Below are 24,819 nucleotides of genomic sequence, written 5' to 3'. Positions count from 1 at the left end.
CACCCTGAGCCCTGGAAGCACACACTGGATACAAGGATCTGTTGGGCGGAGGTGTCTGAGGACAAGAGGCCACACAAACCCCACTCAGCTTCCAGACAGGATCCTGGGGATCGGGGGGTCTCTGGCAGGTCTGTGGTGGCCTGTGAACCTTCTCCCTCCACTCCTACAACGGTTCCCAGGCCCATCAGAAAGAGAGGTGCTCTGGAAATGCCAACCTAACCACACCCTCTATCACCCAGCTGGATGGGTCCTGTGCTCTTCTCTGGGGTCTGGTCCCTGCGGCACGAGCCCCAACACCCACTGCGCATGTCCACATGCGCGCACGCGCGCGCGCGCACACACACCCCCAAACCCTTGTAGAGACCTGGAGAGGATGGAGCTGAGCGGCTGTGTCCCTGACAGGGGGAGCCTGGCCCCCGGGCTGTCCCTACGGGGCCCTGGAGAGGCCCACCAAGACGATGGCACCTCCCCTTGAAGTGATTCACAAGAAGAACAATTCCACGTCACATCACACAAAACCGACAGCTGGAACGGCCACGAAGAGCTTCGTTCTGGGTCTCTAGATTAAAAATTCATGCTGTTTCTCCCAGAGCTGGAGCTGACGGCTGGTCTGCCTGCGGAGTGGGCGGCCCTGGTGTACCCCGCAGGTGACCAGGCCTTGTGAGCCTCCTGTGACCGGCCCCAGGCGGAGGGCTCGGCCAGGCGCGGCCACAGCCAGGAGCGTCGGAGGAGCCGCGTCTGTGTTGCCGCCGGGGGTGGGGTCTTGCGGAGGGGCGCCCCCCGCAGAGTCTCTGGAAATGGTTTGTGGGCCCAGCAATGCGGGGAGAGCACTGCGCCCACACTGCAGACTTCCTGGGTCCCAACCCCTGCCCTGGTCGGGCCCTTGTTGCTGTGGCCATTTCAGCTGGATTTACGTCTGTTTACGATGCAAAAAGTCCTAACACATATGTGCTCAAAATTACCACCAAAACAGAAATTAGGTCATTGTTGGCTAGCAACTGTCCTGCTGGCAGAATTTTGTGAGAGGAAAAAAGTAACCTTTTTTGATATATTGGCATCCTAATAGCCCACATCCAAATGGTAACCTTTACAATGACACCAACGAAAATGGAAACCAGGTGAGCGGGGGTCCCCTTCGCACCTGCCCTGGGCAGGGGAAGGTCTGCGGGCATCCTGTTGCCACTGACGGAAGAAGAAAGACAAGGAGTTTTCGGATTTGACAAAACACAGCAGAATGAACAGCAACAGCAAACGACCTTTTCTCTCCATTTCTGCATCTCTGAGGAAGGAATAGTGGAAAATAAATAGAACCTACGAGGCTCTAGGGAAACTTAAAGTGACAGCCTATGGGCCTGTAACCTTGAAAGCCACAAAGGGCACCCAGACTTTTGTTGTCATCACTGGAGGCTGTGTGACCGCCACCCTTCCGGTGCCCAGACCCTGAAAGAAGTTTTGGATGCACGTTGGAAGCTAAGTCCGACCTCTGGGTTCCTGAACTTGAATGTTCTGATTTAGGTCATGTGACTCAGGGCCACCAGACCGACAGGTGGGGACGACACTCATTTCTGAGGGGGGCACACTAAAAATAAGCTTTCTCTGGGGGTCAAGATCCCCAAAACCTGTGCTGGGGCTCTTCCTGGACCTGCATATGACTCGCGAATTGCTGTAGCCCTCTCCCCGGAGGGCGGGGACTGCACGGCGCCAGACAGGTGAGCGCAGGTGAGCGGTGTGCCTGAACCTCAGATGACCGCATGCTCGGATCAGAACAGCTCTTGACCTTCCAATGGCCGTGGGGCTGACTCAGCACAGAGCAGTGCTTTTCCTCCATTTATGTATTTTTTAAACAGACTCCACAAAACAGTACGCCACTTCTTTAATTTGTTACTGACTTAGTTTTGTTCCGATTTTGAAAACACATCATTTTGATGCCAAGATTAACAAAATCTGGCTCTTTATGATGTTGGAATGGACCCAACAATTCACAGATTTACAAAAAAGGCTAAGCTAATCAAGTTGGAAAAAGTTGTACATTCTGTTCATTGGATGGTCCTGCTGACCCCACAGACCCGGACCCTCCCCACTGTCCATTCTGGGAGTTGTAAGAATTAATAAAACAAAAACACACAGAAAACTCCCTGCCTTAGTTTTTATGTCCTTTGTGTTAACAGTGTCTTCCTGCCCACCGCTCTTCCGTGTAAACAGCCACATTGCTGCACAGCCACCCCCAGCCCTCCCACCCTGGCCCCCTGGAGCAGGAAGGGGGCTGGACCCAATGGCAGCCAACTGCTGAGCGGCCACGGGCCCGTGGCATGGGTGGCCTGCATCAAAAAGATGAGCTGGGCCAGGCAGAGCCCTCTTGGGAACTGGGAAACAGAGGCTGATCTCATTGTGGGGTGGGAGCTGAAGCCGAAAGGATGCGTATCTGGAGCCGCAGCGGGGGTGGGGGTGGGGCGGACACGTGGGCCCTGAGCAGGCTGGAGAGAGAAAGCTGCAGGGTATGTGAGGAAACAGAGATAGCTGGCTGGAGGGGGGCCGTGCAGGGACACAGGGGGCCTCGCCTCCCGGCAGCAGGTGCAGAGCAGTCACTCTGACCCTTGGTGCCCTCTACTTCCAGACGGTACCTTCCATGGTACACACTTTTGTCCAGACCTCTTTTCACGCCTTTCTTATTACATCGTTGGGTTCCAGTTACTACTGAGGAATAAGCTGCCTGTTGTGATGTCCTGACTGTATTTCCCTTGGGGCATCGGGCATTTCTCATTCTTTGCCCAAGGCTTCCCTGCCACTCACCATGTGATATCCCCGGTCCATCCCGAGCAGACCCTCAAGGGACAGAGCCAGGGAGTTCACACACTGGGACAACTCTTAAGCCGTTGGACAGTAGCCGGAAGATAACTACCCTTTTGTCACAGGTGGACAATAGGAGCCCATTTTCCATGGTCACTTAGAGGGCCCCCAGCAGAACTGAGCCTCATGCCCAGGATGCCCTCGGATCAGCTTTCCCTCTCTCGTTTCACCTGCCCAGCGCCCTCTTCCCTCGTTCCCTGGGAACTGCATGAAATATGCGACCTGTACCAAAGCCTGTCTCAAATTCTGCTTGGAAGGTAAAGCCAATCCTTTTCTTGAGGCAATGTAAATGACTCTTTCCTGCAACCAAAATAACTCAATCTAGAAGGGCTTTTAAAAAACAGTTCGGAACCTCCACTCCCAGGAACATGGTAAACTAAGTTACTGAAGCCAATTTACTCAAAAAACAAAATTTCTGGAAAAAGCATTTAAAGATCCTTTTAAAAGCAATGAAGAGCGAACAAGATAGTAAGAAATCAACAGACTGAAAAAAAGGGGGAAATGGGATCCAGAGGGATAAACAGACAAGTAAGCTGCTAGTGGCCAAAGGGCATTTGAAGATCCAGGCAAACTGACTGCAGCTCTGACGTGCAGAGACCTCCCAAATGGATGTCTGCGCGGAGACTCATCCTACCGCGATCTGAAACCTCCCGGATGGACCCCTGCTTTCCCCATACCTCACTCAGGGGACTCCAAGGAAAGGTAGCTTGGTGCTGAGTAGAGTACAGAGGAAAACCCACCTGGGAGAAGTTGTAAACACAAGCTAATCCTGATGCTTATTCCCCCCTAAATTTATGTCACTTTGATGGCAAGAATAAAACAAGAATAAAATCTAATGAAATTTTCAAGTAATCCAGAAGGCAGGAAAAAAATGACAGAGAAATGAAAAACAGAGAGAGCAAACACAGAACAGAACAGAACAAAACAAAACAAAACAAAAATACAGACTTAAAGCTAAGGCAATGCAGAAAGGAAAACATAACACTAAATGCATACCTTAGAAAAGAGCAAAAGCATCAAATCGATAATCTAAGTGCCTACCTGAAGAATTTATAAAAAGAAGTGTAAAAGAATTCCAAAACAAAGAAGAGACAAACAGTGGAAGAAAGGGAAGAAAATAATAATAGAAATAAATGCAATTGAAAACATAAAAGCAATAGAGAAAAATCAATGAAACAGAGATTTGAAAAGATTAATAAAATTGACAAACCTTTATCAATACTGGCTAAGAAAAAAGAAAAGAAGACAAAAATTACCAATATCAATAATAAAACAGGGAACATCAGTACAGGCTCTTTACACATTTAAAGGATACTAATGGAATGCTGTGAAAAACTGCATACATTTGTCAACTTAGATGAACTTGATCAACTACTCAAAGAAATAGGAATCTGTACAACTCACCCAATATGAGATGAATAATTTGAATAACCTGTAAGTACTAAGGAAATTGAATTCATAATTTTGAAACTTAAAAAAAAAACACTCCAACATTTCAGGCATAGATGGTTCCACTGAAGAATTCTACTAAATGTTTAAATAGAAGTAAGCATGAATTCTACACAATTTTTCTCAGAAAATGGAAGAGGAGGGAACACTTTCCAATTCATTTTATAAAATTAGTGTTACCCTGATGCCAAAACCAGAAAAAAATAATACAAAAAGAAAACTATAGACCAATATCTCTCATAAATATAAGTGCAAAGATCCTCAACAAAATATTGGCAAACAAAATTCATGAATATATAAAAATAATTATATACTACAACCAAGTGGGATATATCCTAGGCATGCAAGTCTGATTCTCTATTTGGAAAGGAATTAATATAATCCATCAAAGTAAAGAGCTAAGGAAGAAAAATCAAATAACTATATCATTTGATGCACAAAAAGTATTTTAAAATATTCAATGCCCATTCATGATAAAAAATAAAACTCTCAGAAAAATATGTGTAGAGAGAGACTTCTTCAACTTGATAAAGTGACCCTATGAAAAACCTACAGCTAAAATTATACTTAATGATGAAAGACTGAATGCTTTCTTCCTAAGACTGGGAATGAGACAAGGATGCCCACTCTTATTTAACATATAGCTGGAAATTTCAACCAGCTCCGTAAGTCAGACAAAGGAAATAAAATGTGTACTACTGGAAAAGAATAAGTAAAACTGTCCCTATTTGCAGATGACATGGTAGTCTACACAGAAAATTCTAAGAAGTCTATGAAAAAGCTCCTAGAACTTGTAAATGAGTTCAAAAAGGTGACCAGATACAAGATAAATATATAAAAATCAATTGTATTTACAAATACTAACAATTAACATGTAAACATCTAAATTAAAAGTGATACCATTTATAATCGCTCACAAAAACTTGAAATTCTTAGGTATAAATCTAACAAAACACGTGTAGGACTTGTATGCTGAAAACTACACAATTTCTGGTGAAAGAAATCAAAGGCCATCTATATAAGTAGAGAGACAAACCATGTTCATGGATTGGAAAACAACGTAGTAGAGATACCAATTCTCCCCAGATTGATACACAGGTCTAATGCAACTCCTATCAAAACCTCAGAAAGATTTTTTTTTGTAGATACAGACAAAATTATTCTAAAATTTATATTTTAGAATGCAAAGTAACCAACAGCTAAAGCAATTTACAAAAGAATGAAGTGGAAGGAAGCAGCCAGAACTCAATTTCAAGACTTACTGCATAGCTACAGTAATCACACTTATGTGATACTGACAAAGGAATAGACATAGAGATCAACGGAACGGAACAGAGAACACAATCATCGACCCGCACAAATACTCCCAACAGATTTTTGATAAAGGTGCAAAAGCAAATCATGGGGACAAGATAGGCTTTTTAACAAATAGTGCTGAAGCAATTGGATATCAAAAGGCAAAAATCAAACTTCAAGCTAAGTATCTTTTTTAATAAAGTGTAACTCAAAATGGATCACAAACTTAAATACAGAACCTAAAACTATAAACTTTTAGAAAAGAAGGAAGAGAAAATCTTCAGATCTAGAGCTTGGCAAAGAGTTGTGAGACTTGACACCAAAAATATAATCTATAACAGGAAAGATTGATGAACTGGATGTCATCAAAATTTAATGGCTTTGCTGTGAAAGATACTAAGAGACAGAAAAAAAAAGAAATACTGGGAGAAAATATTTTCAAACTGTGTGTCTGGCAAATGACTAAATGCAGAATACATATACCGAATTTTCAAAATTCAACAGTTAATAAAATCAAACAACTCAGTCAGAAAGTGGGAAAAAGATTTCAACAGACACTTCAACCGAGAGGACGTACAGACGGCAACTCAGCACAGGAAAGATCTTCAGCGTCATTAGCCAATAGAGAGATGCAAACGGAACCCGAAATGGGTATAACTACACACTTACAATAATGGCTAAAATACGAATCAGTGACACCAAATGCTGGTGAGGATGTGGAGAAATTGCATCATTTATACATTGCTGGTGGGAATGTAAAATGATAGAGCCACTCTGGAAAAACGGTTTGTATGTGTCTACAAATATTACACGTGCAACTGCTGTATGACCCAGGAATTTTACCTCTGGGCACTTATCCCAGGGAATAAAAACTTATGCTCACACAAAAACCTATATACACAAATGTGTATAGCAGCTTTATTCACTATAAACCCAAACTGGAAACAACCCAAATTTCCTTCCAAAGGTAAAGAGTTGAATGATCTGTGGTCTCCCTGTTCCAGAGCAGGATACTCAGCAGTGAAAAGGCGTTGACCAGCGCTACGTGCAGCGGCCTGCGTGGCTCTCCAGGGAATCATGCTGAGTGACAACAGCCTATCCCCAGAAATTACATGTCGTATGATTCTACCTGTTTGGCATTCTTGAAATGACAAAATTCTAGAAATGGAGAACAGAAAAGCAGTCACGAGGGACTGAGAAAAGGAGGCAGAAGGGGGGTGGGTGGAGCCACAAAGGGACCACAGGAGGGGTCTCCGTGGTGACGCAATGTGGAATGGTGGGGTGATGGCCTGTTCCACATGTTGGCTTTATCAACGTCGATTTCTTGGTGGTGATAATGTCCTACAGTTTGCAATATGTTACCATTGGCGGAAACTGAATAAAAGCTATTACGATCGCTCTGCATTATTTCTTACAACTGCATGCAGATGGCCAGTTATCTCAAAACAAAAAGTTTAAGTGAAAACAAGCACAATGCATCAGAATAAAATTGTTTGAAGAAGATACTCTCATTTCAAGAAGGGAGAAGGCCCCTGCGTGTTGTGATATTGGAAAGAGCAGTGACTGGTGTAGGCAAGTTTGTGCAATCACAGCTGCACCCTAAAAAGGGCACCTTCAGCTGTCACTGCCTTGCTCGGGGCGCCCCCCTTTCTATGTGAGATATAAAATACCTCATGTTTAAAAAGCCTCCAAAATCCTCCAGACATTCTTCTTAGCCTATAGGATCTGCTGAATAAAGTGCTGAGTTGATTGACCTTTGGCCCAGCGCGCTAGCCAGCACTTGCCAGTCCAAGGAAGGGGCTCAGCCTCCCTCGCTGCGTGTGCCACGGTTGGGCATCTGCCCCCTTTCCAGACGGACATGGCCAGCTCTGCCCCATCCCATGCCTGTCAGCTGTAACAGGAAAACGGTGTGGGTGCGCTGCAAGGTTCCTATCTAGTTTCTTCAGCAAAGTGCACACACACAAGTAGACACAGAGGTGCTTGGGGAGTGCAGTGGGGATCATCCTTTTACTCCAAGACCCCCCTTGAGGCCCAGGGTCCACAGGCACTGCCTTCCTAAGTGTCTACCTGCTTGGTCCTTGTCTCCATAGCTCAGTGGCCCTGGCCCTTCTCACATCCTTCCCACCATGCTGCTCTCCCCTTTTCAGGTAAAGTCCTGTATTTCCAGTGTTTCTGAGTCAGCCTGGGTTGTTCAGAGACACAGAACCAGCAGGATGTAGAGATGTGGGAGAGGAGGCCGGGCGCAGGAATTGGCTCACTCCTGCGCTGCCAGGGAAGCCCGCTGATGTGCCTCCCACAAGCTGGGGACCAGGAAGCCTGCGGGTGGCATCAGTCCCATCTAAGGTACAAGGACCAAGGATGGTGGCATCTGAGCTCAGCAGGGAGAGGGTTCACCTCTCCTCCCGTGGGTCCTGTAGGGGTCCTCAGCCGGCGGCGTTATGCCCATCTGCCCTGGTGAGGGGGGCTTCTTTACTCAGTCCGCCAACTCCAAAGCTGATCTCTCCAGGAAACGCCCTCCCAGACACACCTGGAAATAATGTTTTACCAGCTCTCTGGGCTTCCTTCAGCCCAGTCAGGTTGACATATAAAATTACCCATCACAATTTATTCGTATGTTAAAAACTGAAAACATCTTTGTAACAAAGAGTTTGTTGCTGTGACAGTCATTCCTCGTGCCGGCGCCAGGTTACACGGCGGGGTGGTGCCTGCTTTTGGGGCATGTTCCCGGAGCTGCTCGTGCCCATGGCAGCCCATCCACACCACTGCCTGCCGCATCCAGCCAGCCTCAAAGTGCGCCGTGGGCCGAGGGCTGAATGCCTCCCACAGGCCGTGCCTCCTTCTTCCCCACTGCCTGTGCCGGCTTCTTCAGTCCCACAGGCCAGGCACCCTCACCATCTCCATCCATGGTTAGAAAACCTGAAGTCACACAGGTAAAGTAAGTTGCAAGCCTGGCGTTATATGACCAGCAGAAGTGAGATCCCAAGAGTCCTTGCTCTTGACCCCCATGTTTCCCTGCCTCAATTTTTAACATATGCACACACACACACACACACACACACACACACACACACACACACAGCACGCCCTGCAGCTGGGACAAATTCAACCACCATTTGGTCCATCCCAGTTTTGGAGACAATATTACTTCTGCCTGAATAGCAAGTTGTTTATTATCTGAATTCAAACCCTTCCACATGGATCAAGGGTAAAGACAAATTGCCCCATGCAAGTATAATACATTTTATATAACCCACATAGAGGGCTGCAAGTTCTGTGCACACCAACATATCGTACATACAGAGATTAGCTGGCATGTCTGCACGTGGGGTGCGCTTTACAACAGAAAGCAATGTGCCTCCTCCCAACTCTGACCTCGGGACGATGGATGAGGTCGGTCCTCACATCCTGACTCCTAAAGGAGCACCAAGCTGTGGGTCCTTGGTGGCCCAGCCACGTGGCCGTCAGCTCTGCAGCCATGGTGCCACACAGGGACTGAAGCCACTTGGAGAGAAAAATATACGTTTGGGTGTCCTGTGCTCTTACTCACTGAATTCTGTGTCAAACGCTTTCTGCCTCATCTGCTTTCCCCACCACATTTTGGGAGTGAGTGAGTGACTGTCTATCTCCACCACCCAAGCTTTCAAGCAGAAGTCCGGTCAACCAGCATAGCCTTGTGCAGTCGGGTCCAGCTGGAAGAGGGGACTTCCAGCCCGCGGTGGTGGCGGAGCTGGGAGCCCAGCAATTCCCTCCACACCGGTTTCCACCGTTCTCCCGGGAATCTGAGCCCCCGAGCACACAGCGGGTCCATCAGTCTCCTGCCGGCAGGGCGGCCCCAGGAGGGAGATGTCCCTGCCAGCTTTCCTGGGAACACGCCCCCACAGCCTGTGCACGTGTGTGCACATGCATGCAGGCACACACACACACACTCCCATTAATCAGAGCTCTGTCTCCATTATCTCCCTGACCTCAGGCCAAAGCTGCCTTGCTCACGGCAATTCCCATCGCATGAGGACCGCAGATACTTTCCGAGGGTTGGGAGGGTTTCGTCAGCTGGGTTCTCGCCAGCATGAGTCACTGTCCGCCTCTTCTCCTTAATTAGTGTCCTGGGAGTTGCTGGTGTAACTCTGGTGAAGGCTGGAGAAATAAATCAATGCATATCTTACACTTGAAATGCAGTCATAACCGCCATCCGGCCAAATCCCCCGGTGCTGGCACTCGGACACTTCAAGCTTCTCCTCCTCTTCGGTTTTTTTTTATTTGTTTGCAATTTCCCACATGCTTAAAACTTGCCTTCTTCCCTTGATCTGGCACTTTCCTCTTCAATATTTTTTTCTGGGAGTTTTTTTTATTGTTTTCCCAACCAGGGCAATTTCTCAATCCACTGCATACCATCTGTCTCAATAAAACGGTTCTCATGGACCCCCGGCCCAGGAGGACCTAGCACACGCCTCCCCTTGGACACAGTCCCGGGGCGTCCACGCGCTTCCTGCGCTTGTATGTGGCCACATCAGGTCCAGACAGAAGAGGTCTCCACTGAGCACTGAACCAGCTCTCCACCCCGTGCTGCTCCGAGCCCACGGCAGCCTGGCAGGTGCTGGAACACCGCGAGGGTATGCCTCGTGAGGGTGCCCAGTATGCTGATTATCACGTCCAAAATGGCCCCCATGTCACTTGAGAGACTGAGATACAAAGGGACAATGGCCTGACCAAACATAAAAATAAACCTCCAGCCCACAGCCGGCAGCCTGCCGCTCAGGAGCCCAGCCCTTTCCCCCAGTGCCTGGCCCGGGAAGCCAGCTGCCGCCGTCGGACCTGTGGGCAGTCAGACCACTGCCTCTGCTAACAAACCAGGAGGCCAAACACCCACAGTGTACCAACCAGCCCCAAACGGCCAGGACTGGGTTAATAACCAACAGCATCTCCCATTTCCTCCCTGCTTCCAACTCAGGGCCGGCCAGAGAAGGCAGTACTGTGAGCGACAGCGGCCGACTCCCTCCCTGCAGTGAGCCTTGAGTCAGCGGCCCTCTTCTTACATATTTGGTGGGTCTTAGTTTATTTCCACACACTCCGCATTGGAATGAGTCCCATTTCAGGGCCCAGGCAGTGTGTGCCGCACTCCTCGGGACACCTGTGGCCCTCCTGCTCTCCCGTGACGCTGAGGCCCCTTCTGGGACCTGTTTGTGCCCCAGGCTGCGGTGTTCCTACGCTATGGGGTCCCTCTAACTTATCTCTGATGTTTTTGGAAGTTGATCTTTGTAGGAAACCTTGCTTGGAGGCGCGGGGCCAGAGAGCATGAGCTCAGGTTCCTGCTGGCTCCCAGTTCTTAGGCAGCAGCATGGGCCTCCCCCCGCCCTGGGGGTTGGGGTCCCCAGCCTCAGCCCACTCCCCACCATTGCATGTGCCCAGGATGCCCTGCTTTCACCCAGCGGGGTTCGGTCTGGTCCCTCTTTGGGAATGGCTTCCTGCATTCCCCACCTAGCTACTCCCTACACTTCCCAAGACCAGCAGTGGTGCCCCCTCTTCCAGGGAGCTTGCCCAGGCTTGGTGAGACTCCACACTTCTGGTTTGTTCACAGCCCCTGTGCACCCCTGCATCCAGGCATGGACCCCGTATTGAAGCCTTTTTCCCTGTGGGGCTGATGCCCTCCCAGATACAGGCTGCACTGTCCATCCCATGCCTGCGTCCTCAGCCTCAGTATGTCCCAAGCCCAGCAGGCGTCAGAACACAGGCTGGGACTACACAGCATCTGCCCACCCAGCCGGAGAGACGCGGCAGCTTTTACACTAGGGAAGTGCAGGATGCAAGCTGTCTTGCAAATATAATTCTGGTGTGGGACGGTGGGGTGCAGGACATGGAGAGGGACGGGATATTGGAAGAAGAGACATGCATCCTCGCAGTGACCCAGGTGAGCCCGGCAGCCAGAGCAGGGCGGGCAGAGGCTGAGTCCCGAGTCGTCGAGGCCTCTGCGTGCTCTTCAAGAAGGCAGACTTCCTGTGGCCTCTGGATCCCTACCCCAAATGCCCCTAATCTGACTTCACGCTTGGGTGCATAAAAGGATCAAGTTTGCCAGACGTCTGGACAAGGATTTCTGCAACATGGTGCCACACAACACGGAGAGGGTGAGCACAGAACTTGTGAATGAACCAGGTCACTTTTGAGGATGAAAGGGTGACACTGATCACAACAGGACACCACGGGCACCTTCCTGTTTGGTCACCTGAGTATACAGGTGAGCTGCTCGCTGTGGAGTTAAACCGGCCACGAGGATGGATCAAACAGCAAACAAACTTCACTTTGGAGAGTGACACCAAATCCCTGACACCGGCTGTGGCATCGCATAGGAGGGAGACCCCTGCGGTGGTGTCCTGGAGGTGCTCTGGCTGCAGGGGCAACGCAGGCGGGGCCACCCAGCAGCGCTGCCCTGCCCACGGACCAGGGAGCCCGGGTCCCCAGAGCGCGGCAGGGAGATCTTCCCTCCCGTCTCTGCTGGAACAGCCTGGCCCCGAGGCCTGGGAATTTGGGGCCCCTCAGGCACAGGCATCAGAAAGCTACTGGGGGCTCCTCCAGTCCCAGGGAGCGGGTGAGCCCCAACCGAGGGCCCAGCCGGACGGTGGCGGCTGTCGGGGACAAGCCAGGGCACCTGGACAAGACGAGGCTTCATGCCGAGGGCAGCCCTCCCCAGGCAATGCCCCCGCGGAGTGGGGGAGGGCAGGGACGTGGCACTGCGAGCCACTTATTCCTGGTCACGTCTTTATAGCCTTTTCCCCAGAATGTAGTCCATCTAGAAAACGTGATGCTACCAGAAGTCCCGTCGCCAGTACTCATCAACTGGAGATCATTCCCTGTTTTGAAGCCTCGGGTTGTTTCCTGCCAGACGCAAACCGGGTTGTTTCCTGCCAGACGCAAACCGTGCAGGCTGGCCTGCCGCACCTCCACCCCCTGCTGACCGACACCACACCCCCAAGTCGTCACGTGGTATCTCGAATCTAGGTCAGCTTTTCTCATCACGTGATAGGTACTCAAGGAATGCTCAGAAACAAATTATACCAAATTATACCAAAGACAGGATTTGTCATTGAAAATCTAAGATCAGTTGATGACCCCTCAGATACCGGGTCTGCGGCCTTCTGATCTTTTTTATTCTGCAGCAGGGTTCCTCAGCCGGGGGCCACTTCCTCCCCACAGGCATTCGGTGACATCTGGAGGTATTTTTGGTTTTCCCAGCGGGGGGGAGGGTGTTAGCAGTAGGGAAGCTAGGGTGCTGCTCAACAGCCTGCAACACCCAGGACGTCCCCCGCCCCCAACAGAGGATCTGGCTTAAAGTGTCAACAGTGCCGAGGTCCAGCATCCCGGTCCTGGGTTAATCCAAGTATCCCACTCATTTGTTTGATTTGGATGAGCCCATGGCTTTAGTGACCAATTTCAGCTTTTTCATATTTAAATGCATTTGTTTTCACTAAGAATACAATCTACGTATGTTTCTACTAATATGATCTATGTCCATTTTTATTATTTTCCCCTCTAGTTTCTTAGCCTTCCTGAGATCATAAATTGAGACCACTGGGTCAGTTTCTTTCTTTGATAAAGAAAACATGTCAAGCCCTGAAAATCCCTCCAATGCTGTGGCCACAGTCCTTCGATTTTTGTGTGTAATTGCTTTATCACCTTCCACCTTTTGAAGTGTTCCTGAATTCTGCATTTCCTCCTCATCCATTTGTCACCAAGGAAAGTGTCCCTCTCCGCCAAGTGGCTGCAGCCCTTGTGTACATCACGGTTACTAGCATGCTTCCTGCCTGTGGCCGCGGGGCCCTGCTCTGGCCTGTTGCTGGTGCTCACCGCGTCCCTGTGTGCAAATGGAGTGGACAGCAGCTCAGCCGCCTGCAGCGTCCTGAACCCCTAGTAGCACTACCCCAGCAGGTGTCTTAATTTAGATGTATGGGACTGGGTGTCACTGGGCAGAGACAGAGGGTTTGGCTCCCCACTCCTCACCCTCTGCCTCCCCCGTCCTGCCCGGCTGCCTCTTCCAAGGCAGCCCACTCAGGCCACCCTGCACCCCTCCTGAGACGTGCCCCAGGCCCTGTCCAATGGGGCCTGGACATAGGCCTCCCTCCCTCCTCAGCCAAGCTCGGGTCCCTGATTGGAGCAAAGCACTGGACCCCCGGGAAGTGAGTGGGCAGCCACGTGGACACACTGGACCCCTGAGAGGCGGATGGGCAGCCACGTGGACGCCCTAGGAAATGTGGGGACTCTGGGTCCCTTGGCCTGCTGGCTGGCACAAGTGGCCCACTCCTCCCTGTTAAAGACAGTTGCTCTCCACCTGCCTGTGGGGAGCAGAGACCTCTGCCTTGTGAGGTAACATGCTCCCAGGTCTCACCCCAAACTCCCCTCCTGGCCTCCAGAGCAGTAAGTAGTCAAGTCACAGTGTCACCCAGCTGGGGCCACTGAACCTTGCTGAAGTGTCCCAACAGAGCCAGGCATCCTGAGGAAGCCGGCACGAGGGTGGGGGTCAGGTTGCTAAGGGAGAGAGGGTGGCCAGGGAGTGCCTGGGAGATGCCTCTGACTGCCCTTCCAGAAGCCTGGAAGGGCCCATCCACACAAACAAAGGGGAAAAGCAAGAACTGCTATGGTGGGCGGTGGAGGGGGTCAGAGGCTCAAAGACGCACATGAGGCCAGCAAACCCACCAGAGGGCCGGGCAGTGGGCAAGGCCCCAGGCACTCTCGGCAGACCGCAGCCTCTCACGTGGGTCGGGGAGGGGCCAGCATCTCTGAGAGCTCAGTGGGGGCCGTCCTCACAGACCCGGGCTCCCAGACAGCACTGGGGATCACAGAATCCTGGAATATTAGAAGGTCGGTGTGGCACTAACCGTCGGGAGCAAGGTGCCACCTGTGTGGTGGGTGGCAAGTCGGAGGGCAGCCGGGAGAGCCCGTCATGCTGGGAGCTGTGGTGGTGGTTAAGGGAGCTCACCTCTGGGGCACGGTGGCCTGGCAGCAATGTGCATCCCAGGACAGGTCATCCTCCCTCGCCCGGTACACGTGCCCGCACAGGCAGCACAGTATACCAGACTGGGGAACGCTTCAGCCTGGGAGATTCGGACAGCCTGGGGTCAGAGAGCACAAAGCCAGAGAGGGCGACCCTATGGTCCGGGCTTGGGCACCAGCCCTCCACAACCAGGCGGCTTCAGCCTCCTCTCGAGTGCGTGGACATAATAAGAACAACCCCGCCTTTGCAGGAAGCTGCTTCGCTGTCTGCAGGACTACAGGCTGTGGACGGCCCCGGACAAGCCCAGCCCTAGTGCAGCACCAGAGGCCACCAGAGAGTCCACTGCATACGTCACTGGGCCTGGGTGGCCATGGACATCGTCTTCCCAGACACAAGTCCCTTGTACATTTTTATCTCACTGCGAGGCTGCAGGTCGTCAGGAGTGCCGACTCCCCGGCTCCCCTTGAGAAAGAGGAGAGGCATCCCAGGTGTGGGCGTTTCCTCCGTGCAAATTTTGTTCTTACCCTAAACCTTCCTGGCAACAAGCCTCACAGAATTCTCCAGAAACAGCACTCTTCCCCTAAGCATCTGCAAAACTCAGATTGTATTGAAGGTTTTGTTGGGAAAGACTGACAGTGGTAGCTCGTGGCCCCTTTCCTGCCTTGCTCTCTGGCGCCACCACTGGGCAGGCCCTTCTCTCCCTGCCGTGGACAGCAGAGGACACTGTCCCCTGGGCGTTCCGGATTTCTTTCCCTTGCAGTACCTGAGGTGCTGGTTTAAGATCACTGACACCCCTTGGACTTTGGAACACAGCCTTGCTGATCACTCTCCTCTGAGGTTGTCTTTGACCTGCAGGAGGTCCTAGGAAGCAAAGTGACCCACAGAAAGTCCGCTGACATTGGAGGCAGGAAGCTGCAGGCTGAGTGGGTTCCTCCACAGATTAAGCCCCCTGCTTTGACAAGCTCATTAACCTCTGTGACCCTCAGTTTTTTCATCTGGGACCTAGGGTGGAGCCTAGGGTCAACCTGACGGAGGGCCTTCCTCTGCTACTCAATAAAATAGGGAAAAAAACTCACCAAAAACAAAACCCAGCAGGCCACACTAGAAGGTTTGCATATGGTGTGAGATAAGGGTAGAGCTCATGTTTTGTACACAGATGTCCAATTTTCCCAATACCATAGCTAAAAAAAGGTTGTCCCTTCTTCCAGTGAATTATCTGGGCATCTTTGTTGAAAATTAAGTGACCATATCTCCTTGAGTCTTTCTGGGTTCTCTGTCCTGTGCATATATCTATATGGTTATCCATATAGCAATGCTACGTCTTGATTTCTATAGTTTTGTAAAAAGTCTTGAAATCAGGTGGCATAAGTCCTCTGATTTTAATTTTCACTTAAAAAAAATTATTTTGGCTATTTTAGGCCCTTTGTACTTTTCATGTAAATATGCAATCACCTTTGTGATTTCTACCCTAAAAGTAGCTGTTAGAATTTTTAGTGGGATTGCTTTAAATCATTGACCAATGTGAGGCGAATTGACATCTCAATAGCATTGAGTCTTGATTCATGAACATGGTATAACAGTCAATTCAGATAGATCTCCTGTAATTTCCTGAATATTTTGTGCTTTTAGCACATTAGTCTGGCATACTTTTTTAAGCTTATTCACTGTGTTTCATATTTTGATGCTATTGTAAGTGATAGTATCTTTAAAAATTTCAATTTGCATTTGGCTCTTAGTGCACAGAAATGCAATTGATTTTTGAACACCGATCTACTATTCTGCAACCTTGCCAAACTTATTACTTCTGGCAGCTTTATTACAGATCTTCTAGGATTTTCTGTACAGATAATCTTGTCCTGAGCACGTAGTCAGTTGTTCCTCTCCTTGTATGAGCTCCGTTTCTCTTCCCTGCCTTCCTGCCCTGGTGAGGCTTCCAGCACAATGCTGAGTAGAATCCCGAGAGCAGACACACCTTGCCTTGTGCCTGACCACAGGAGGAAAGAATCCTGTTTTCTTACCATGAATTGTGTCAGCCATAGAATTTGCAAATCTGATTTGTCAAGTTGAAAAGTTCTTTGACGTTCCTAGTTTTCTGTAAGGTTTTTTCCATCTATTGTGCCAAATGCTTCCTATGCACCTACTGACATAGATGGTCCTAGTTGTCGCCCCCCAATGATCTGCCTCCTCCACCATCTTACAGCCCCCTCCCCTACCCAGTTAGGTGGCAACAGTCTGTGATGTGGGGCAATTGTTGGACCTATTGAACTGGACCTGGGAAAGGCCCAACTGCTCAGTGGGTGGGCACCCACCAGGGAGGGATCTTCAGGACAGACCTGCCCCGATCAAGAATTCAGGCCACAGATGCAAGCGCAGACTCCCGGATACACCAGAGAGGGCCATGGCCAGACAGCCAGCTCACACCCAAGATCGAGGCCCTGTGCCCCAGGAAGACAGTGCCACTCAGAGCAGAGGCCTACAGCTGGAAGGGGATTTGCCTGGAACCTGCCTGAGCTACTGGGAGCTGTTTTCCCATTTTACAAATAAAACTAGGGTGCTCACCCATCCAGGGCAGGAAAATGTCCAGGTTCCCCTCCCCAAAGGAAGACTGTTTTAATAATTAATCCTGGAACCACCAACCTGCCAGGCACCAAGCATTTCCCAGCCAGACACACGTGTCTGGGAAAGGTGAGGAACGGATGGCAATGTGCTCAGTGGGTGTGTTACGGGCGGCAGGCAGGGCAAGGACAACGACAACTGCTCACCGGCCTGCCTTCTTTCATTCCTGCATCATATCAGATAATACATTCTTACTGAGGAAGAAGCTTGGAAAAGCAGAAAAAATCACTAGGAATATTGCATACTGAAAATAGATCTTATCTCACATAGTTAAGCAGAAACATTTTGCTGGGATATGTCATTCACTGGGAAGAAAGCAGATCTGATCATCTAATGGAGCAAAGACAAGACCTGCTGATTCTTTTCAGTGTACCTGGACGTCTTCTGGGATGACCAAGTTGTTCAAGATGCTTTCTGACAGGTAACATTACTGATTGCAATCACTCAGCCCTACTTTCTGGCAGGCAGGCACTCTTGACTTTGTGCATGAACTTGAGACTGGCTTTGCCGGTGGCGTGGGAGCAGGTGTGACCTGTGCCACACCCAAAAGGCTCGCACCGCCTCCTGATCAAGGGGTCTCAGTCAAGAGGATGGGATGTCCCAGAAAGGGACTCTTCAGCCTGGCTGGTGAAGACCCGTAGAGCAGACACCCAGCCCACCCAGCGTGAGCGTGAAACGGGAGGGCTGCGGTCCACGGGCATCCGGGGCTTGCTTGTTCTGTGGTCTGACCTAGCAAAAGCTGACTAGTAGGATACTGGAAACACCTACGGAGAATGTTTCACATGATTTTTTTCAGATGGGGTGTTTGTTTCTTAACAAGATAGTTAAAACATTGTTCACAGCACACGATGAAATATTTATTCTATGAGTTTTCCTGTGCGTACAGCGTTGACCCCTGTACCTAGCGGCGAGTCTGAGGACCCAGGGTCAGCGTCGGCTCGTCTATAGAACACACGTGTGATCGTGTACACGGCACTCACTCCAGGATTCCCTGAATACCCTGCGGGAGAACCTTTCTTGGCCTCCCCACCGAGAACCCACGAACTCCTAACCCGCATTCCCAGAGTGACGTGTAGATAACTCATGATTTGTTTCTTGTCTATCTACCCAACTAAACATCAAAACTGTCGGTGGATGTTCTGATCATCGGCGTACCTTCAATGCTTGACCCTTGGCACAGCGGCTGGTATGTAAATAACAGCACGATAAAAAGTAATAGCCTCGTTCGGTGTGTACCAGGCAGCAGGCTGCCTTGCCTGGGCGTCATCTCCCTCAGTCTACACAGCGACCTTGAGAAGTCTGCACTCACTTGGCCCCATGTGATAGACAAGAAAACCGAGGTTCGGAGCAGGTGAGCTGCCCAAGGTGTCACCAGTGGGAAGCAGGGAGGCTGGGAGTCAGGCCCAGAAGAAGGTCTGGGGCTCACCTGCCGCCTGTTCCGGGGCTTGTCGGCTCGGCAGCTCGCACGGCACCCTGGGCGCCAGGTGCTCTCATGAGAAGACATTGTTTCATCACTCCAGCCACTTCAGGGAGTTTTTCCCTTACACAGTGGAAAGGACATAGTTTACCCATATTCTACAAAGGGCTTGACAGAGGGGACACAAGTAGAGGGTTTCTCCTCTGTCCCCCTTCAATACGGCAACTGAAAGTTTTTCTTTTTGTGCTACTTTACAACCCATAACTTTTCATCTATCTCTTCCCATGTTTCCTTTTCTTGAATTAGGAATTAACTCTGCAGCTTTCCCACCAAGGGCTGCGTGCCAGGCATTCTTCCAGGCTCTGGGTCTTCACTGCAGCCTCCTGACTTCACTTTCTGCTCAATAGCTTGGCTGGAACCAGAGATAGGATTTCCAACCTTTGCAACATCCCAGCCGTGATCAGAACACCCAGGTATCTGAGAAAGAAAATGAAAACTAGTCTTCCCACCACTTCCCACAAAATGCATGGAGGCCTCCACACCTCCCAGCGTGGCTTCGGAGGTTAAGCCAGACGCAGTGAGAAAGCGCTTGGGACATTGCTGCATCCGCGACAGGATTCAAAAATCCTGAAGGGACCACACAGCCCGGGCTCCGAATGCACCCTGCAGACCTGGCCATACCACTCCCTGGCTTGGAGCCCATCCAGGACAGCAGGGTGAGGCCCACTCCAGCCCTGCCAGGCAGGCTTCCTGAGGCCAGCCTCCTCCCTCCTCCAGCCTCACGCCCACCCTCACCCCCACCACCAGGTGCTGGCCCCAGTACCTGCAGACCCTCCCCACCAGACCCCTGCCTGGGGCCGTGCTGAGCCCCTCAGCCACCCTCCTGTAGCTCAGCACATGCCTCTTTGCCCTGAGCCCTCTCTGCCACCATCATTGGCGACTGTCATTGACTTGACCAGGCCTGGTCGCCCTGTGCCGGGACAGGCGTGCCCCTCCCTGTGGGGTCTGCTGATGTCTGTTGGACGTGTGAACATGTGATCTCACTGCACAGAAGCCTCTGGGGATGCCTGAGAATGGAGGGCTACCTGCGCAGGCCCCCCGTATCCTGACTGCACCGGTCCAGCAGGTAGAGGCGTCCAAGGCAGGACGCAGCACCCTGCCCGTGGAACACCCAGCACAGAGCAGGGTGGCCCCAACGGCCTTGTGATGGTTCGGACTAGAGCTGTTCTAGACCCTCCCTGCCTGAGAATCTAGGGTTCCCCCATCACCGCTCTGTACTTCCCACCAGGACACATAGGTTGTCAGCCTGACATGGAGGCTGCAGTGTGGCCCCAACATATGCGGCCCAGTCATAACCTCTGCTGCGCGTGAATGTGATCACATTTGGAAAAGGGGTCTTTGTAGGTGTGATTAGGTCAAGAATCTTAAGGTGAGACCCTGCCAGCTTACCTGGATGGCCCTGGATCCCATGACAAGTGTCTTCATAGGAAGAGAAGCAATGGGGAGCCCCCGAGGGGGGCCGTGTGAGGTCACAGGCAGGCCACAGTGAGGTGTCAGGGGCACTGGAGCAGAACAGGGGCTGGGAGCCTTCCCTAGGGCCTCGGAGGGGGCACAGCCTTGCCAACACATAGATTTTGAACTTTTGGCCCCCAGAACTGTGAGAAAACACGTTTCTGTTGTTTTAAGCCACCCAGTTTGTGGTGATTTGTCACAGCAGCCCCAGGACACTGACACCCAGGCCCTCTGTGGTCTTGCCCGGCTCCGGCCTTCCTCCTCCAGCACAGCTGACATCCCAGATCCCCTGTGTCCATGCGGCGGCTTCCTTTCCACTGCAGGTTTCTGTTCAAATGTCACCCCCCCACGGAGTCCCAGTCCGCTCCCCACCTACGGCGCAGCCCCTCACCCACTCCCCTCATCTGTCCCAGAGCCGGCCCCTTGCACCCACTGGAACTTGACTCCCACCAGGCCGGGCGTCTTAGTCTAGGCTGGTCCCTGTGCTGACGTGTCCCATGCACCCGGAACGAGGTGCACAGCTCATGTTGGTGAGTGATTGGATGAGACGTTCGGGGGCAGAGGGTAGGCTCTCTGGGAGGTGCTAAAAGGGAAGGGCAGCCTAGTGCTGAGGGCTCGCTGTGTGGGCTGGGCTCAGGGTGAGAAGTCCCCTCCTGGTGGGCCCCGAGTTAGCGCCCCCCACCTCCACGGGAGGAGAAGGGATCGGCCCATGTGAGACTCAGACACAGCGTCCTCGGATCCGACGCCCTCAGTGTGCCAAGGAGAGCCTGCCTCTGCTACTAAACACCCCCTTGTTTTTGTGTGGGCTGGTTTCAGATATTAAGTGTAATAGCAGATGGGGAGGCACGTGATATTTTCTCAGTAAATACCGAGCCGGGTCAGGGCCGGCATCCATGCCAGCTGACCTGCAAGTGGAAGGGCCCCAGGGCTCTCCGGCTGCGATCACGTGCTGAGAACGGATGGTGCTCACTGGACGGGGGCCTGGCTCTCCGCGGCTCTGCTCCGTCCCACGAATTCCTGCAGCCGAGGAAGCCAGCTCGGGATTCCCAGCAAGTCGATGTCACCCGCGGGTTGTCCTGCTGCATCGGGGAAGGCATTTTTCTTATCCATGACATTCCCATCTGATGCCGAGAAAGTCCTTTAGAATGGAAGGTGGGGGGACTGAGGGTGAAGCCACACCTCAGGAAGGGAGGGGCTCAGAGTCCCAGACGCAGCGCAGTGCCCAGGTGCCTGGGAGTGACCCCTGCCTGCTGCAGGCCCTCAGCTAAGAGCCAGTGGGGGGACCTTGGCAGCCCCGACATAAAGACGAGGCAGAGGCTTGCAGAGGCCAACTCGCGTCGGTAAGTGGCAAGCCCGAATGGGGCCCCAAGTCCCTTGGTGACCACGGTGGGGCACCCCAGTTATTTCCTGGTGACCCCACTTGTTTTCACCCTCCAGGGTCTTCTGGAGCTCCCTGAAAAGAGGCCTTTGCAAGAACCATGAGCTTGCCAGGGTCAGGGGGTCCTGAGTTCTGGGACAGGCGGAGGTTGTCGCCAGCCCTCGGTGACCGGAACGGTGTGGACGCCCACCTCTTGGTTTAAGCAGGGAATCCTGAGGCCCCCCGGGGTGCTCAGAACCCTCAGCACTGGGAGGTGCACTTCCGGACTTATGACTATAGCTGGGAAGTGGCGAGAAAGTTCGCCCATTTGAAACGATGCCCTGTATTTCTTCGCTGAGATGGTGACTGTGATCGCTGTCCAGGCATCATGTCTCCACCCAAACCTGGAGGTGTCGCGCCCACGCCAGGCTGCCCCGAGATTGCTTTCTCCCGAGGGCTGTGGCCTCTGCCCCAGAGCTCCCCCTCCCCGACCCGCAGCCCAAGACCCCCCTGCCCTGACGTCACCATCGTATTCTTTGCATTTTCTCACCAGCTGACGCTTCCTTCTGTGGCATCTGAACTGGTAACCTTGTCACACCGGGTCAGCCCCTGGCCGGTGTGCTGAGCCTGACACACCAGGCCTGCAATCCGCACGCCTGCCTCCTACTCCGCCGACCCAGTGAAGGAACTTGATGCTTCCCTTCTTTTCAACCAGAGACATTTTTATGCTCTGACTCCTAGACCAGCCCACGGCCTCTCCTGCCACACACTCACATGTGCACAAAGTCCAGGAAGGTGTTTTTATGAACCTGCTGACCTGCGTTCTCCTGTTCCAAAGCTGTCCAAGTGGAAATGGCTGGAGTGGCAGCGTTGCTAACAAAAACATGGCTTCTCCCGGCATGGCCCCCATTTGTCTGCTGCCTCCGTAGCCCAGCTGTTGACACCTCCTCCAGGAGGCCTTCCAGGGTTCACCGGGGGCAGCCACCTTCCTCGGCTTCCATGTTCGCAGTGCAGAGGGCCCAGCTCTGACCCCAGCCTGTCAGGTGTGTTCACCTCCATACATACTGAATTTAATCCCTTATGTTGAAGAGGCTAGAATAGAACCGTCCAGTTGGCAGGGGAAACTATTTGAGAATGGCTGAGGACACCTATATGCCTCTTTCCTCCTGGGTTGAAAGTTGTAGAGTCGAGTCATCACATGGACCTCAATACCAAATGCACACAAACAGTGCTGAGCAGAAGGGCTCATTGGATGTAGTGGAGAGGGCTGGCACCCTGGCAGCCTAAAACCCTGCTCCTCCTGGTCAAGTGGCCATGGGCACTGGGCAAAGGGCATGATCCCCTCGAAACTCCAGCTGTCTCATCATCCAGTGGGGAAAGTTAGGCAGCCTTGGAGACTTGTAAGGCTTAGTGATGTAGACAAAGTCATGACTTAGGGGCAAGCACTCCCTGAGGACGTTCTCACCCTCTGCCGGTTCCGCAAAGTCTCAGTCTCCATATCTATGAAAAGGGGATGCTTGTCCCCATCTTACATCATCAGCAGCGTGGGTGTGCGAACCAAACAGGACACTGCGTGGGAAAATGCTTTGCAAATGGGGGCGTCGGCGCAAATATGAGCCATTGTGCTTCCCAGGTCTTATCTGCAGATCTTAAAGAAAAGAAGCGTGTGTTTTGAAGGCCTAACTGTCTTTCCCTCTATCTGCCTGCACACTCAGGGATACGACCGTCAGCCCCTCCAACTTTAAACGACAGCCCCACTTCCTTGTCCAGAGTGGGTGCTGAGGGCCGTCGATGGCCCGCAGCCGTGGGAGCCGCGTCCTGAGCCTCCACAGGACTGGGGCCTTTGTCTCACCAAAGTCTGGCACTCAGCCCTGAGCCACCATCCGTGCTGCCCCTGAAGCATGGCCATTTGACCCCCAGTTCCTTCCCAAAATACAGCGGATAGCTCCTGGGATGGGAATGCAGGGGCACCACATGGAAATTTATGCGACAAGGCCTTCCAGGGAAGCGTCAGACTCATGATGGGTTTGTTCAAAAGTGAAGTCGACGGGCTGGGGCCTCACCGGCCACCCCTGCTGACCCGGCTCTGAGAGGGGAAGATGGGGTTGTACCCACAGGCTATGGCAGGGGCCCCCCACCCAGGGCTCACACCCCAGAACAGCGGTGGGGGCTTCGGCAGGTGTCTGGCCCCCTGGGGGTCCTGGGGGCTGCTTCCCGGTTCCTCCCTGTGGTCCTGCTCCCCAGACATTTCCTTAAAAAGCAAGGTCTCCTGGGTTGTGTCCTGAGCCCCCGGCCCCTCACCTAGACCTGGGGGCGGCCTGAGAACGACGGGGGACGTGCTTTCTTACCAGTCTGTCAAGGACCCCACAGAAGTGCCACAGCTCCGGAAGCTGGCTTCCACCTGGGTGCAGATCTCTGGTGATTCACTTCGTGGCAGTGAAGCTGACTCTGGGGGGGCTGCGGCAGGATTAACGGCATGAGCCACTCACAGCGTGGGGGGGAAGGAAAGGGTCCCGCAGGGGTTGTTCAAGCGGCACGTGGCATGGGACTCAGGCATGGGGCCGAGGCTGCAGGTGGCCCTCCCCTCCTGCCTTTCCTTCGGGGGCGTCCAGGCTGCTCTTTGCCTCTGTGTGAGGAGGGCACGGCTCATGGCTTTCCTCTCCGGGTCCTCGTGCTGCCCCCAAACCCTCCAGGGGGCACCAGCTCCTTGGCACCCAGTCATGCTGGCACCCAGAAGTAATCAGATGCACAGTGAGGGGTCTGCGGATGTCACCAGGAAGGGGTCAGCTTGAGGGATGTGGCTACAAGAAGGGGCCCCGTCTGCAGGCAGAGGAAGGACCCCACGGGGAGCGACACCTGGGACAGTGGCTGGCTGGTTGCCTTTGTGGTGGAGCTGCCCTGGGATGGGCCCCCTGTGGGAGCTCCCAGGAGTTATGCTCCTGGCCTGGAGTCCCAGGCCAGGCCAGAGGGCCTGAAGGCCAAGGGCTTCATGTCGGTACCTGGTGAGGGGCAGCAAGAACAAAGAGAAGCTGAAGGTCAATGTGAAAGTGAGAGCAGACGCATCTGACTCCTGCCCTGTCTGCATGTGACCCAGAGGAGAATCCCCCCGCGTGTGGCCTGTCACCAGGGGAGAGACAGGTTGGCCCAAACACCTGTGGACGGGCCATGTCCCGGCCCCTCCTGTCTGTGGCAGGCGGCCCTGTGTCCTGGAGGAGGCGCTCCAGCAGTCCCAGCCCCCTCAGGGGCCCCTAGACGTGGCCCAGGCTCATCTGCTGCCTCTTCTCCTGTACCTGCACGTGGACGGGTCTGGCTCGCTGTCCCTGTCTCCTCCCCTGAGGTGGGGAC

The 24,819-nt window shown here is 52.4% G+C and overlaps 1 long non-coding RNA gene across 1 annotated transcript; it reads right to left on the bottom strand.

Annotated features, from left to right (window-relative positions):
- Positions 1-18,042: 18,042 nt before the first annotated feature.
- Positions 18,043-22,126, bottom strand: LOC108407242 (uncharacterized). Its single transcript, XR_001855686.3, has 3 exons — positions 22,025-22,126; positions 21,023-21,255; positions 18,043-19,082 (listed from the first exon to the last, which is right to left on the bottom strand). It is a non-coding gene; the product is annotated as an uncharacterized lncRNA (long non-coding RNA).
- Between the last annotated feature and the right edge of the window lie 2,693 nt (positions 22,127-24,819).

The sequence above is a fragment of the Manis javanica genome, chromosome 12 (genome assembly GCF_040802235.1).
Source record: "Manis javanica isolate MJ-LG chromosome 12, MJ_LKY, whole genome shotgun sequence".
NCBI lineage: Eukaryota > Metazoa > Chordata > Mammalia > Pholidota > Manidae > Manis > Manis javanica.
Note: the sequence above shows the minus strand (reverse complement) of the source record. Positions and strands in the feature narration are given on the sequence as shown.